This window comes from Spermophilus citellus (assembly GCF_964194105.1).
Source record: "Spermophilus citellus genome assembly, chromosome: 9".
NCBI lineage: Eukaryota > Metazoa > Chordata > Mammalia > Rodentia > Sciuridae > Spermophilus > Spermophilus citellus.
The window spans coordinates 11,888,438-11,903,404 of record NC_138191.1 but is presented as its reverse complement, the minus strand read 5'-3'; the positions used below and the strand labels follow the sequence as shown (position 1 = coordinate 11,903,404).

Sequence of the window (14,967 nt, the reverse complement as noted above, 5' to 3'; positions counted from 1 at the left end):
TCTTTCCATACACATACACATGCATGCGCACACACTCACTTTTTTTTTTGTCTGAACCATCTCACAGTAAATTACGTACAACATGGACCTATAGCTCTAAATAAATGTCTTTTAACATGAACATTTAGCCCTAAATAAATGTCTTCTAACAATACAATAATTCTCACATACAACCACAATACAACTAACACTTTCATAGCATTGGGTTTTTGTTGTTGTTGTTTGTTTGTTTGTTTTGTTTTGTTTTGTTTTGTTTTGTACCAAGGATTGATCCCAGGGGTGCTTAACCACTAAGCCACATCCCCAGTCCCCTTTCATTTTTTATTTTGACACAGGGTCTTGGTAAGTTGCTGATGCTGGTCTTGAACTTGCAATCCTCCTGAGTTGCTGGGATGACAGATGTGCACCACCACGCCCCGTGTATCATTAATTCTTCAGCATAACTGATATTTCGCTGGGGTACAACAGCCCAGAGGTTATGCGGGCTTTGTAATGGCACTGAAAGTTCTCCGGCTTTCATCCCCTCCCATTCTAAGGAGACTCCTGGTCCTCTTTGAAACCCATAATTCCCAGGGGATGTGGGCTAACAAACAAGAAATCTCCGTTCTACACATACCCCAGCCCCCCTGAGTCCTCTCAGCGCTGCTCAGTCTGAGGCCCCAGCTGACCACTGCCGGTGTGACATGGTGTCCTGCTGCCTCTACTGCTGAGCCTGGAGTGGGGAACGTTGCTGCTCTTCAGACACTCCTTCCTCTTCAGCACCAGCACCTCCCATTGTCATCCCAGGCACAGGAGCCACCCACCTTGGTCAGTGCTGGGGGAGCAAACCGGCCACTCTGTCCATGGCACCAAAGCAGGACTTGCTATGCATCTGGGTGACCTCAGGGAAACTGTGTTTTTCAGTGTTTCTTGCATATTGCTCTCTCTCTTGGACCCAGATAGGAGTCAAAGGAGGTGAGGATATGTGGGGACAAGTGCATGGAGTACTGCATATGTAGCACATGTTAGGGGCGCCTGAGTGGCAGGCCACTCCCCTTGTGCTAGGCACGTGAGAGCAGGCCGCTTACCCCGTAGGCACAGCGCCCTAAGCACGAGGCCACATGTTGCAGTCTCTGCGCTTGCTCCATGGCCCGCTCCTCCATTGGTTGCTCCAAGGACAGTTGGCCAGAAATTCTACTGGTGGCTGCCTGTAACCTGCTTAGCTACTGCCCCAGTGTATACACAACGTAACTGCAAAATAAAATCAGACCTGCTTCCTGCTTGGTCTCTGGAGGTCTTGATTCATGACTCCGCAGCTGCACTCTGCATTACCCTGTTCCGTGGACCTCCTCGCTGGATGAAAAAGAGCCCACACAAGGATAGAGGACATGGCTCTGGTTTGATCCCCAGCATTGAAAAAAAAAATCATTAATTTAATGAAAGAAACTGACTGCAACTGGTACTAAAATACACAAATGTTACATATGGTTCATCAAAAAAAAATTCTTTTCTGTTTTTGTGTGTGTGTGTGTTTGTGTGTGTGTGTGTGTGTGTGTGTGTGTGTGTGTGTTTTCAGTACTGAACCCAGGTGTGCTCTATCTCTGAACTACATCCCCAACCTTTATTTATTTATTTATTTTGAGGCAGGGTCTCACTAAGTGGTCCAGACTGGCCTCAAACTTGCAATCTTCCTGCCTCAGCCTCTCGAGTCACTGGGATTACAAGTATGCATCACCACACCAGCTCAATAAATTTCTAAAAAGAAATGAAAAATGTAAAACTCCTGGTAGGGGTGTGACTCGGAGGTAGAGCCTGTGATTAGCACATGTGAGGCTGTGGGTTTAATCTCCAGTAACAAAAAAATTAAAGCAAAGATTTAAGCCAGGAGTAATGGCGCCCTGCCTGTAATCCCAGTGATTTAGGAGGCTGAGACAGGAGGATTACAACTTCAAGGCCAGCAATTTAGTGAGAACTTATCTCAAATTTTTTTTAAAAGCTGGGTGAGGGGATGGCTGGGGATGTGACTAAGTGGTAAGCCACTTGCCTAGCATGCACGAAACCCTGGTTTCAATCATTCGTACCGCAAAAAAAAAAAAAAAAAAAAGAAGAAGAAGAAGAAGAAGAAATTAAAAATTCTCCGCTTTGCTCCATTGCCCCAGGCCATGCTTCCACCATCAGATACTCAGGTAATGTTCTAATACACACAACAACCAGGTGTTTCCCACTGCTTTCAGGAGACAAAGGAAGGGGCAAAACAATCCAGAGAAAAACTCCAGGAGCCACAGTCAGATGGTAAGGAGCAGAGGAGGCCAGGACGGTGGCACACACTGTGATCCCATCACCTGGGGAGCTGAGGAAGGAGAATGGCAAGTTCATGGCCAGCCCTGGCAGCTCAGCAAGGTCCTACCCTCAAGACAAAAAATAGAAGGGGCCTGGAATGTAGCTGGTGGAACACAGCTGGGTTCCATCCCCAGGACCCACCCCCAAAATGAAGTAGGTGAGAACCCAGGTCCTGACCGAAAGGCAGATTCCCAGGAGAGACCCAGGCCTCCTTGGGACTCCTCGGTCACCCTGGGGACGGTGCTGGTGCATTTCCAGCACCAGAACCAGCCATGCCCAGGAAAGGTGAGTCCAGGAGGCTGGAAGAGAGAAGAGCTCACCCTAGACCATGGGCTTACAGAGGTCCCTTATCCACGTACTACATTTCTTTGTGAAACCTGGGATTTTTCAATTTCGTTTTTAAATTCTCTGCAGTTAATTTTCTTGTATGATATTAGGTGAAGATCTAAACTGATGTTTTTCTATTTTCAAATTTCTTTTCCCAGTGTTATTTTTTTCCTATCATAGTTAATGCTTTCATAGGCATTAAATACAGTCTTAGGGTCATTTTAATTGTTTTTACACTGGTACTATGGTAGGAGTGTGACTCAGAGGCAGATTATTATCCCTTAATAGTATATTTTGATTCTGAGAAAGGCTAATATCCACATTCACATGTATATAGTATTTATTATGTAAAATCTTATTAAATGTTTACTTGCTATTCTTCTCTGTGTGTGTGTGTGTGTGTGTGTGTGTATATATATATATATCCAAATAACGTTAGAAATCAATCAAAAATTCCTCTTTACCATATTATTCAAAGACAGCTCCCATTGACTCCTGATCACATATGTATAAAGAGGGCTCTGGGTATAGCTCAGAGGTAGAAAACTTGCCTAACTTGCACAAGGTCCTAGGTTCAATTCCCAGCTCCACAAATACATGAACAAGCAGAAAGAAGAGTACATATATCCTGAGTTGGTTATTTATTTACTTTCACAAAACTGCCAAGCATTTAATATTTATCAAATAGTCTTTGAAAACAAGATTTTTAATCACCAAATATTCAGTTGCATTAACTTTTTTTAGTAATTTAATTGTCTCATTGTTGAACTGTTAAGCTATTTCCAACTTTTTACTATAATAAACAACACTGCACTAAACATTCTTATACATATATCTTTTATTTACACATACAATTATTTCCCTGACATAAATTTCTAGAAGTGAAATTTCTGGGCAAAATAGTATGAAAACTTTTTGAAGTCATCTTTATTGGTCTGATAACTTGTGCCAATTTTTATTCCACTAGAAATGAACAAAGGCCAGTGTTAGTGTATCAAGGATATATTTTGATGAAAAGACTGGAAAACCTTTTCACAGTAGATTAACTAGGTAAGGGGATTACTTGTCACAAAACAAAAATTCCAAGTGTAGGTCAGTCAGGACTGGTGTGGGAATTAACAATGTTAAAAAGATATTTGTCTAGTTTGATCTTACTGTTTCTCCATCCTTCCTACATGATTTTTAGCTTTCTGATCACAGGATAACTGTGGTCTCTCCAGGCATTATATTTGTATTCCAGGAAGAAAGAAAAAGAAAGCATCCCTAGCTAGTACAGAGGCTAGGAATATTAATATTCGCTACCAACATTAGAAGAAAGGAAGGGAAAACAGAGGTTTGAATGATGAACTGAGTTTATAGCCAGAAATTCTAATTTACTGATTTTTGTTCACTTTGAATTTTTTTAAAAGCAAAGTTATAATTTGCACTTCTTTGTTTATTAATGAAGTTGAATATTGGTAACTATTTTTGGCCAGAGGGGGGTAATGAGGATTGAACCCAATGGTGCTTTTCCACTGAGCTACATCCCCAGCCCTTTTTATTTTTTATTTTAAGACAGGGTCTCACCAAGTGACTTGGGCCTCACTACAGTGTTGAGATTGGCCTTAAACTCACCTTCCTCTTGCCCCAGCCTCCCAAGCTGCTGGGATTCCAGGCACATGCCACTGTACCCAGCTTCAAATGTTGATCCTAATATGAACCTTGGTTTTTCTATTTATTTACAAATCTCTGTTTATAGATCTTTTTCTTTATATGGTTTAGACCTATTATTTGTGTGTGTGTGTGTGTGTGTGTGTGTGTGTGTGTGTTTCTAATTTCCTCATTGGACAGATCATCTTGAGCAGATATCACAATTTTTCTTTGCAAAGAATCAGATAACAATACTTTTTGACCACATAATTCTTTCTTGCACACTCTTTACTTTTTTGATTTGTCTATTTGCTCGCTTGCTTGCTTATTTGTAACAACCTCTGAACATGTAAAAATCATTCTTAGCTCGCTGACCATACAAAACCAGGCCATGAGCCACATTTGCCAAACGCTGATCTTGAACAGATTGTGACCTTCATGTTATTCCCCTCTGTTTTCCCACCCTCTTACTTCCTCCTGAAATTTAGCATATGACCTAGCCTGCAGTGGATTCTCAGTAAAATTTTTTTTAAAAGCATGAATCTGATCTCTGCTTGCTAAATTAGTATTCTCCCTACTGAGGCTTAATGATCGTGGTACTTCTTTGATTGTGAAAAAAAAAATCCTCCATTGATAGCATTCCAATTGTCTGGTGTGAGAAATGCAAAATTCTTGGGAGACACCCACACCTTTTCAGTGGCCATTCCTGCTGAGATAGATAGCTGGGGACACTGGAAGTCAAGTAGACGCTGGGTGCTTAAAATATACCCACCTTGTCTCCAGAGGCTATTAGACCAGGAAACAAAGAGAGAAGTAAGAAGAACAAAAGTTCCCCTCACAGGGCTGGGGGTGTAACCAGGTGGGAGAGCCCTTGCTGCGAACGCACAAGGCCCTGGTTCAATCTCCAGCACCAAAGGAAGAAAAAAGAATTCCTCTCACCTAGAATCCTCCCTGTCATCTTCTTATAGTAACTGCCCTCCATCTGCCCAAAAACCCTTAAGGGAAGAGCCTGTCCCTTTGAATTACCTTGGTTTTCTCACGGGTAAGTTAGAAATAAGAATTCAGGTTCACAGTTCTTTATCCAAAACTCAGCACCAGCTGAATATTAGAAGATTTGAGGATTTTCAGAAGAGTTAGGCTGAGACAAGCATGGTGGTACACACCTGTAATCTCAGTGACTCTAGAAGCTGGGGCAGAAGGATCACAAATTGGAGGCTGGCCTACGCAATTTAGTGAGACCCTGTTCCAAAATAAAAAATAAAAAGGGATAGGGGTGTAGCTCAATGGTAAAGTGCCCCTAAGATCAATCCTCAGTATCAAAAGCAAAACAAAAGAAAAAGGAAAAAATAAAAGAAATTGGTCAAGCACACCAAATATAGCCCAACATCTCTAACAGAATCTACAGTAGCCCTCATGATTGAATATGGTACTCATTTTTTGGAATTATGGATTAGGAATTACAGATTTGTACTGACCTGATAAGACTGATAAAGGGTTCAAAATGAGATAAGAAATGGTCATGCCCTTTGCACAGTACAAAACACTGACAAAACATTAGATCATATCAAATTCTTAGTAAGTGTGGGCTGGCTCACCATCTGCTGCCTAATACCTGCTCCCCAGGTAGTGTGGCATCAAAGGAAAGTCAAAGCAAGCCCTCCTGATATGCCTTTTGTGTCAAGTGGCTGGTGGAGTTGAGAGGATGAGGTGCTGGGTGACAGTAAGGTCAGGGGCAACCACCACTGTCCCCTTCATGTCACAAAATGCCCTGTTTCTGGCAGTCACCAGTGAGTTGGTCCTTTAAGTTCGTAAGATCGATGCCTTCCCATGACTATAAATTATCAGGATGATGCCAGTCCAAATGTCTAGATATTTCTCTAGTAATAAAACACAATTTTTAACAGGACTCAAAGTTCCTTAGTTATTCTGCAATATAAAGTCTTCTAGCCAGGCACAGCTGTGAACGCCTGTAATCCCAGAAACTCCAGAGGCTGAGGTTGGAAGATCACAAAAATTACAAGTTCCAGGCCAGCCTCAGTGACTTAGCAAGACCTTGCCTCAAAACAAAAAATGAAAATTACTGGGGATGAAGCTCAGTGGTAGAGCACCCCTAGTTCAATCTCTTGTACCACAAACATTTTTTTAAATTAAATTAAAAGAGAAAAAAAATCTTCAAAAACTAAAGTGATAACAACTGCATGAAAAATAAGTAAAAAAAATATCAAAGCATGTAAAAAAAGTTTCAAGTGTGCATATTTATTATCAAATGTTTCAATATGACTCAGTATTACTGATTGATTTATCTGTGATAAAAAACTGGAAAAATCATAATTCCTTTTTTTAATATTTATTTTTTAGTTAGACACAATACCTTTATTTTGTTCAGTTATTTATTTTTATGTGGTGTTGAGGATCGAACCCAGGGCCTTGTGCATGCTAAGCGAGTTCTCTACCACTGAGCCACAACCCCAGCCCAGTCATAATTCTTGTACAAATTATAAATTGTGCCCTAAAAATTCAAGAAATAGAACCCATTCCATGCTGGTAGAACAAGACTAACCATGAAAATTATTCCATCTCTGATTTTTGTGCATTTATTTCCATTGGTTGGGCTGGAAAGAGGAGCATTCGGGGAAATACACACACCTCTACCTAACTGGTGAACCCAGACCTGTCACTTGACTTCTGAAGGTGTCACTATTCTCATCTGGGAAGTAGAAAGAAGGGGTTTGAGGTTTGATAGAACCAAAGTGAGATGAGGAAAATGCAAGAGGGACCTTCAAGGACACACTAGGTAGCCCCAGGGCTGGGCAGCCTGTGGCCTCAGTGTTAGCCCAGGAATGCTTGTTGCTCTTACCCAACAAACAGCATTGTGTATTTGGGAGACACAATCTTCAATTTTTTTTTCCATACTAGGGATTGAATGAACCCAGGGGTGCTCTACCAACAAGACACACCCCAGCCTTTTTTATTTTTTTACTTTGAACGAGGATCTCACTGAGTTGCCAAGACTGGCCCTGAACTTGTGGTCCTCCTGACTCAACCTAAAGAGTAGTTGGAATTACAGGCTTGCACCACAACTCCTAGCTACATTTCCTATTCTTTTATTTATTTATTGCACCAGAGATTGTACCCAGGGGCACTTACCCACTAGAGCCAGATCCCTATTCCTTTTTATTATTTTTTTTTTTATTTTAAGACAGGATCTAGCTATGTTGCTTAGGTCTTCAATAGGTTGCCAAGGCTGGCTTTGAACTCCCAGTTCTCCTGCTTCAGCCTCCCGAGTTGCTTGGATTACAGGTGTGCACCCTCATGCCTGGCCACGTTTTCGATTTTTACTCCAAGTTGGAAGAGACTTCTCTCAGCCAAAGATTCTATCCACAGAGTACAGCAGAGCCTACGCCGCCTGGCCAAGAGGCTTGCTGCAGCATCAGGGGTAGAACACAGAGCAGAAGCATCTATTTTGGGCAGAAAGCAAAGGAAGACCCAGATCCAAGTGGTTCCCCTGAGCACGTGCACATGCAAGGATAAAGCAAGACAGCACCCCGCATGGCAAGGAAAGCAGACCCTGACCATCCCCTTGGGAGAGCACTGTGTCCTTGGTTGTAAAGTGAGGACGCTAACACCTCTCACAGGGCTATCATGAGGATCAAATGGGGTGGTTTATCTAGAACACTTTGGGAACCATAAAACACTGTACAAACACTGGACATCGTCTTTGACATTGTCTAGAACACAGCATCTCTTCCCTGGAGCCTGCTCCCCAGACAATGTGTCATCAGAGGGGATCTTCAGTCAGCCCACATTTGACATGAATGAGCCTTGTTGTGTCCAGTGGTCCCCAGGGTTGGGCAGGAGGAAGAAGTGGGACTCAGAGGGCATCGTCTAGAAGCTGGACCTGGGGAGGTTCCACGGAGGCCTAGGACATCCTTTGAAGTTTAAAACAGTCCCTATTTCTAGGAATCACTTATTGATCCTTGTGGCTACTAGTTAATGCTAGATCTTTACCAAGATTGGGATTGGATGTTGGGCACAGTGGTGCACTCCTGTAACCCCAGCAAGTCAAGAGACAGTGGCAGGAGGATCACAAACTTGAGGCCAGCTTGGGCAATTTGGTGAGGCCTTGTCTCAAAATTTAAAAACTTAAAAGGGCTGGAGATGTAGCTCAGTGGTAAATACCCTTGCTTTTAACCCCAATATGCAAAATTAAATGAAGAAATAAATAAGATTGGGATTGGAGTAAAATATTGCAGTGTCTTCCTGGTAATGACAATTTTAAAATTGGACTTCAAAAATTATTTGCAAAAGTTCTTTCAATTTAAATTTTTTTCTCAAAATTGAAATGCATTTAAAAGTGTAAAACAAACAGACAAACAAAAAACTTCAATTGAGCAGCTGGGCGCAGGTGTATGCCTGTAATCCCAGCAGTTCTGGAGGCTGAGGTAGGAGGATCACAAGTTCAAAGCCAGCCTCTTCAAAATTGGTAAGGCCCTAAGTAACTCAGCAAGACCCTGTCTCTAAATAAAATATATTTTTAAAAAGGGATGGCGATGTGGCTCTATGATAAAGCACCCCTGGGTTCAATCCCTGATGCCAGAAATTATTATAATAATAAATTTTAAAAACTTCAATTAAAGCATGAATTTGACTCTTTTTTTTTAAGTTAGCTGTGACATGTGGTTGACATTTTTCCCCATTTTTTTTTGGTTGTGGATGGACATAATACCTTTACTTATTTTTATGTGGTGCTGAGGTTTGAACCTACTGCCTCATACATGCTAGGCAAGTGCTCTATCACTGAGCCACACAGCCCCAGCCCATGAATTTAACTTTGAGAAACTTATATTTATGATTCAACAACAACAATAAAAACTCAACTTTCGATCCTCCTGCCTCAGTTCAAGTTGAATTCGATTAAAAAATGGGCAGGAGCCAGGGGGGAGCTCAGTGGTAAGGGCTTCCTAGCATTGTCTCTGTGCAAGTGTTGGGTGGAGTGTCTGAAAGCACAGTGCTTATACTGAACTTCAAAGGATAGTCCTATGAATGGTTTGTACATGCTCAAAAAGCATGCAGGGCACATTTCAGTCTGAGGCTTGCTTTCATTGGAATGTAGATGACAGGCTATTGGTTCTGCTTATGCAGATTCAACCAACCTTAGCTCCAAAATATTCCCCAAAATGTTGCATTGGTACTGACTACGTACAGATGTTTTTTCTTTCTACTCTTCCTTAACAGGGATAATAGGGCTGGGGACATAGCTCAGTGGTAGAGCAGGTCTAGTGTGTGTGAGGCATTTGGGTTCTATCTCCAGCTCCTGCCAAAAGAACACAGTGTAACAAATATTTACCTAGTGTTTACACTGTATCAGGGCCTGTAAGCCAGTACATTTAAAGTATATAAGAGGGCTGAGAGGTCAAAGTTCAAAGTCAGCCTGAGCAACTTCATAAGCTATTAAACAATTTAGTAAGAACCTATCTCAAAATAAAATTTTTAAAAAAGAAAAAGGACTGTGACGTATGTAGTTTAATAGTAAAGCACCCCTGGGTTCAATCCAAAAAACCAGTATGCAGGAGGATGTGCACAGGTTATATGCATGTACTACTCCATTTTATACAAGGCACTTGAGTATGCTCAGATTTGGTCTGGGAGCCAGGGAAGGGGGGGCATTCCTCAAACCAAGCCCTGGAGGGTTCAAGGGATGACTGTATCATTCAATGGGGAGGTGCTGGAAAAGAAGACTCATAGCCCTTACCTGCCTCAAGTCATTGGAAACCACTAACGTTTACCAAAAGAACCTGGCCATTGTGAATGGCCTGTCTGAATTAGGTCAATTTGTTAAGTCCATTATGTACCTTTAGTAGCTCATTATCTAGGAGTCTGAATCACAAACCATGGTTCTCCCTCAAATGTCATTTCAGTGGGTCTCATGGTAAAGGTCACTATTAGGCAGCTGAGACAATGTTCTCACTCGCTAGTCTGTCCTCAGTGCTTAACAGTGTCTGCCATATAGTAGGTGTTCAATAAAATTTGTGAAAGTAATGCTTTAATATGTAAATGTGGAGCTGGGGATGTGACTTATTGGTAAAGTGGTTTAGTTCCAACCCTACCATAAGAAAGAAAAGAAGGGAAGGAAGGAAGGAAGGAAGGAAGGAAGGAAGGAAGGAAGGAAGGAAGGAAGGAGAAAGTTCAAGATCAGCCTTCACACTTCAGGGAGACACTGTCTCAAAATTAAATAAATAAAAATTTGGGGATATACCTTAGTAGTAGAGTGCCCCTTGGTTCCATCCACACTACCAAAAAGAAAGGGAGAAAGAGAGTATGGTTAACAGAACCCCATTCCTCTAGAATGAGTTAGGTGTATCCTAAATACACCTCTGTCACCAGGTTTAACGAGCTCCATTTAAATAATTGTCCTGTTGGGGTTTTGTGGCTAGACTTAATTCTGTTGAGTAGGGTCTCCTTCATCTTTGTATTTCCAGCTCACAGCACAGTGTCTAGCCCAGAGCTTCTGTAATCGTGCACCATAACACCATGGTATGGAATAAACAGGCTACAGGTATCCCAGGAGATGCTGACCCTCATAAATTTTTCATAGTGATACATAACCCAAAACTGTTTTCACAACCATTTTAAATTTTTACTTCAGTTAAAATTATATTGGAGTGACTGATGATGTAGTTCAGTGGTAGAGTGCCTGCGTTAGCATACGTAAGGCCATGGGTTCAATCCCCAGCACTTAAGAGATTTATATATTTGAATGTTATTTGTATGATACCCTGTGTATAGTTTCTAAATTCAGTACTTATTATCTTGGCAGAAGACAATAAGGCATAACACACAACACCAGAGAACATGTTTTTATTGGCTACCCCAAGAAGCACCTCTCCAGGCAAAAATTATTCTTTTTTTGACTCATGATTCAAAGGTCTGCAATCACTGGTCTAGCAGAGATTCAGAAAAAAGTGTTTTAGTTACGAATCAAATCATATAAGATTGCATGAACAAACTGATGAATGAAACCAAAGCACTTGTTTTGCCTTATTCGTATGTGCCAATCACCAACCTCCCTCAGACTGGATTTTCAAGCGGCAAATAGAACATTGATTATCTTTTAGGATTATATAGATTAATAGGCAATGGTATAAGTGAACTTTCAGCTATAAATTCTAATTACTGATGCTTTTGGCACGAAAAACTATCTACCTTTCCCTAACTGATTACTCTTTCTTAACCCTCACCCATTAACCATAGATCCTGCTCTTGTCAGCAAATTATCATTCACACTTTTTTTTTCCTTCAAATCACTCTCCAGATTAAAAGCCTTGGGCAGCTACACTTTGCTTACTGAGCCACAAGAACCTTTCATTATCTGGTTGCTAACGTTGAAGCAGGAGGACCACAAGTCCAAGGTCAGTCTGGGCAACTTAGGGAAACCCTGCCTCAAAAACTTAAAAAGTGCTGTAAGTGTAGCTCAGTGGTAAAGTGCCCCTGGGATCTAACCCTGGCGCTGAAATAAATAAATAGATAAAGAATAAGAAAAAAGAGGAATGATAGATCTGAAAAATGGTGTGTGCTTTGCTTTGCTTCAGGCTAGAAGTGAAATATGTCTGTTCTGTTCACAGCTCATTGTCTAAAACTTGTCAAATGGTCCCTTCTAATTGAAAGAGGACTGGCACATATGGAGGAATCCAAAGATACCACCCACAATCTCTCCCCTCCCTTTACACACAAGAATTGAAGTCTAGGTGGCTCTGCCTGCGAGATCGGAGCCCTGGTCCGGGTTCTCGTCGTCTCCCGCGGCCTCTCAGCCATGGGCTCCGTCTGGGCAGCCCTGCTGGTCGGAGGGGGTCTGGCAGGAGCGGTTTTTATTTGGCTGCTGCGGGGCGACCCCCGGGGACAACGGGAAGGACGGGGACACGGAGCAGCATTAGAACACTGATATTGCGGCTCCGGGAAGCCATCAGGGTGCTGGCAGCGGTGGATTGAGCCCCGGCCAGACCTTACAAGCAGGAGGAGGTCATCAAACCAGAGCATCTTCAAGAAAGCAATGGACATTTGATTTCTGAGACAAGGTAAGGACACAGCCACGTCTTTCAGTAAGGATGGACTGACTTCATCATGTTGCCTTAACAAACTTCAAAACTACATTGACATAACACCAGCTAATGCACAAAGGTCTTGGTAACCTACAGGAAGCATCACAGAGACTACAGAATCCTTCCGGAGAATACTGGGACACTGCAAGACAGCATGCTCCTGCTAGACAGATACCAGACACACAGTCTCGAGCTACATCTGAGATGGCTAACTCCAGGGGTTACTCTCAAGTTTCAAGAAATAAAAGCCTTGAATCTCACATAGGAGAATGGAGATTCCAAAAAGAACATGACACACCCGCTAAAGCAGCTACATCGTTTGCAGAGGAGTTGCCTTCTAGCAACCTGCTCATGGTCACAGCTACAGAAGTGAGTCTTGCAGTTGAACAGCAGGACCTCACTGACCATGAGGACTGGGAAATGGTGTCTAGGCACTCATCTTGGGGAGATGTAGGTTTGGGTGGCAGTCTTGAGGCCTCAATGGACAGTGGCAGAAGCACTCTTGTGGAGGCAAGAGGTTGGGAAGTGAATGGGAAAACAAAAAAGGTCGCAAGAATGGCTTCAGAGTCTCAGCCAGTTAATATCAGGTTTCAGGTGCATTACATCACAGGCACTGATAGGCAATTCATTGCAATAACTGGAGACCATGAGAATCTTGGGAGATGGAACACTTACATCCCACTCCACTATCACCAGGATGGGTTTTGGTCTCATTCTGTTTTCCTGCCAGCAGATACAGTGGTGGAGTGGAAGTTGGTGTTGGTAGAGAATGGGGGAGTTACTCGCTGGGAAGAATGTAGCAATAGACTCTTAGAGACTGGTCACTAGGATAAAGTGGTTCAGGGCTTGTGGGGATTCACTGATTCTGCCTGCCGAAAAACAGGCTGTAGCAGAATGTAGAAAAGGCTGAGGCTATGGAGCACACTGAATAATTTAAAATAAAGGCAGCATGACTCCAAATTTAGCCATCAGAGCTGTTTTGAATTCGCTAGTGGCTTTTGTCTGATGTCAGAAATATATATATGCAGATAATAAAAAAAAGAATTGAAGTCTAGGGCTGGGGATATAACTCAGTGGTAGAGGACTTGCCTAGCATGCATGAGGTGGTTTGATCCCCAGCACTACAGAGATAGAGAGAGAGAGAGAGAGAGAGAGAAAGGAAGGAAGGAAGAGTTGGAGTCTAAGCTGGGTGCAATGTCACACTCCTGTAATGCCACTGAGTGGGGAGGCTGAGGCACAAGGATCCCAAGTTCAAGACTAGCCTCAGCAAATTAGTGAGACTCTGTCTTAAAATTGAAAACTTTCATAAAGACCAATAGGGATGGGGATGTAGCTCAATGGTAAAGCATCCCTGGGTGTGGTGAGCCGTTTCTGCGGACTGTGGTCGCCATTACAAGATGGCGCTGGCTCCGCTGTGGTCTGTAACAAACAACTCCTTATTTGGGAGAGTTGGCGCATGGTTTTTTAACACCCTATGAGAAAGCTCCACGTGGCAGCTTCGCATTGGGGCTTGAGATGCTTTATTAAGGCTGGGAGAGGCATCCGAGAGAGAGAAGAAGAGATATCAAGGACCTGAATAAACGGCTGAAAGAAGATTCCTGTTGTTGCGTCTTCCTTGCGGGCAAGGGGGTCGCGACAAGTGGTGCCGAGACCCGGGAACCAGAACTTTCAGCCGTCAGGGGTGGTGCACCGGTTAGTCCCAGGTAAGTGGGACCCGCGACCAAAGCGGGAATAGTCCCAGTAAGTGGGACCCGCGACCAAAGCGGGGATAGTCCCAGTAAGTGGGACCCGCGACCAAAGCGGGGATAGTCCCAGTAAGTGGGACCCGCGACCAAAGCGGGGTCAGCTCCTCTACAAAGAAAGAGAGAGCCTCATATTTTATTGCAGCTGCAATGTGTACTTTCACTTTTGTTTTCTGTGTTTCTTTTGTCGTCTGTGTCTTTTGTTTTCTGTGTTTCTTTTGTTGTTGTGTCATGGGTGCCGCATCTTCAAGTCCGCTTCTCCTGGCCCTAGATGGCCTGTTACGTTCCAAGGGCCTGGAAGTGAAGCATCGTACTTTACAGAGATTTTTACAGAAGATAGATATTGCTGCACCGTGGTTTGCATTTTCGGGCAGCCTTACCATACCTAGTTGGGATAAATTAGGCAAAGATCTTGACTTTGCTTCTGAGCAGGGCATATTAGAGGGCGGGGTGATACCCCTTTGGAGAATAGTCCGTAGTTGCCTCACAGATGACAGATGTCATGACGCACTTACTAAAGGACAGGAAGTTCTAGAACAATTACATGAGGAGAAATCAGAGACGGCAGGAAGTGAGGTATCTCGGGAGGATGGAAGTGTGCGGAGCGTGAAACAGGGGAAGAGGCGATTGTATCCAGATCTCAGTGCGCTGCGCACACCCCCATGTGAAAGTGGGTCAGAGGAAGAGGAGAATGAGGAGGAGGAGCTTGGGAGGCTGTCTCGCCAGCTAGGGAGTTTAGCTGTAGGAGAAGGGAACAAAGATAAGCAGGGGCTCAAGAAATGTGATCCTCCGGATCCACCGCCGTATGGTGGGGGTGTTTCGGGGAGAGCTTTCCATGCTCAAACATGGAAGGC

At 43.0% G+C, this 14,967-nt stretch overlaps 1 protein-coding gene and 1 pseudogene across 2 annotated transcripts in view; both read left to right on the top strand.

The window, feature by feature from the left end:
* Positions 1-14,967, top strand: part of LOC308655429 (intelectin-1a-like) — a gene marked incomplete at its 3' end in the record, with an annotated part of 158,386 nt that overhangs the window by 119,760 nt on the left and 23,659 nt on the right. The window lies entirely within an intron of this gene.
* On the top strand, positions 12,086-13,271 carry LOC308656741 (starch-binding domain-containing protein 1-like; annotated as a pseudogene). The gene is made up of 2 exons: positions 12,086-12,347; positions 12,449-13,271. The product of its transcript is annotated as a starch-binding domain-containing protein 1-like (transcript).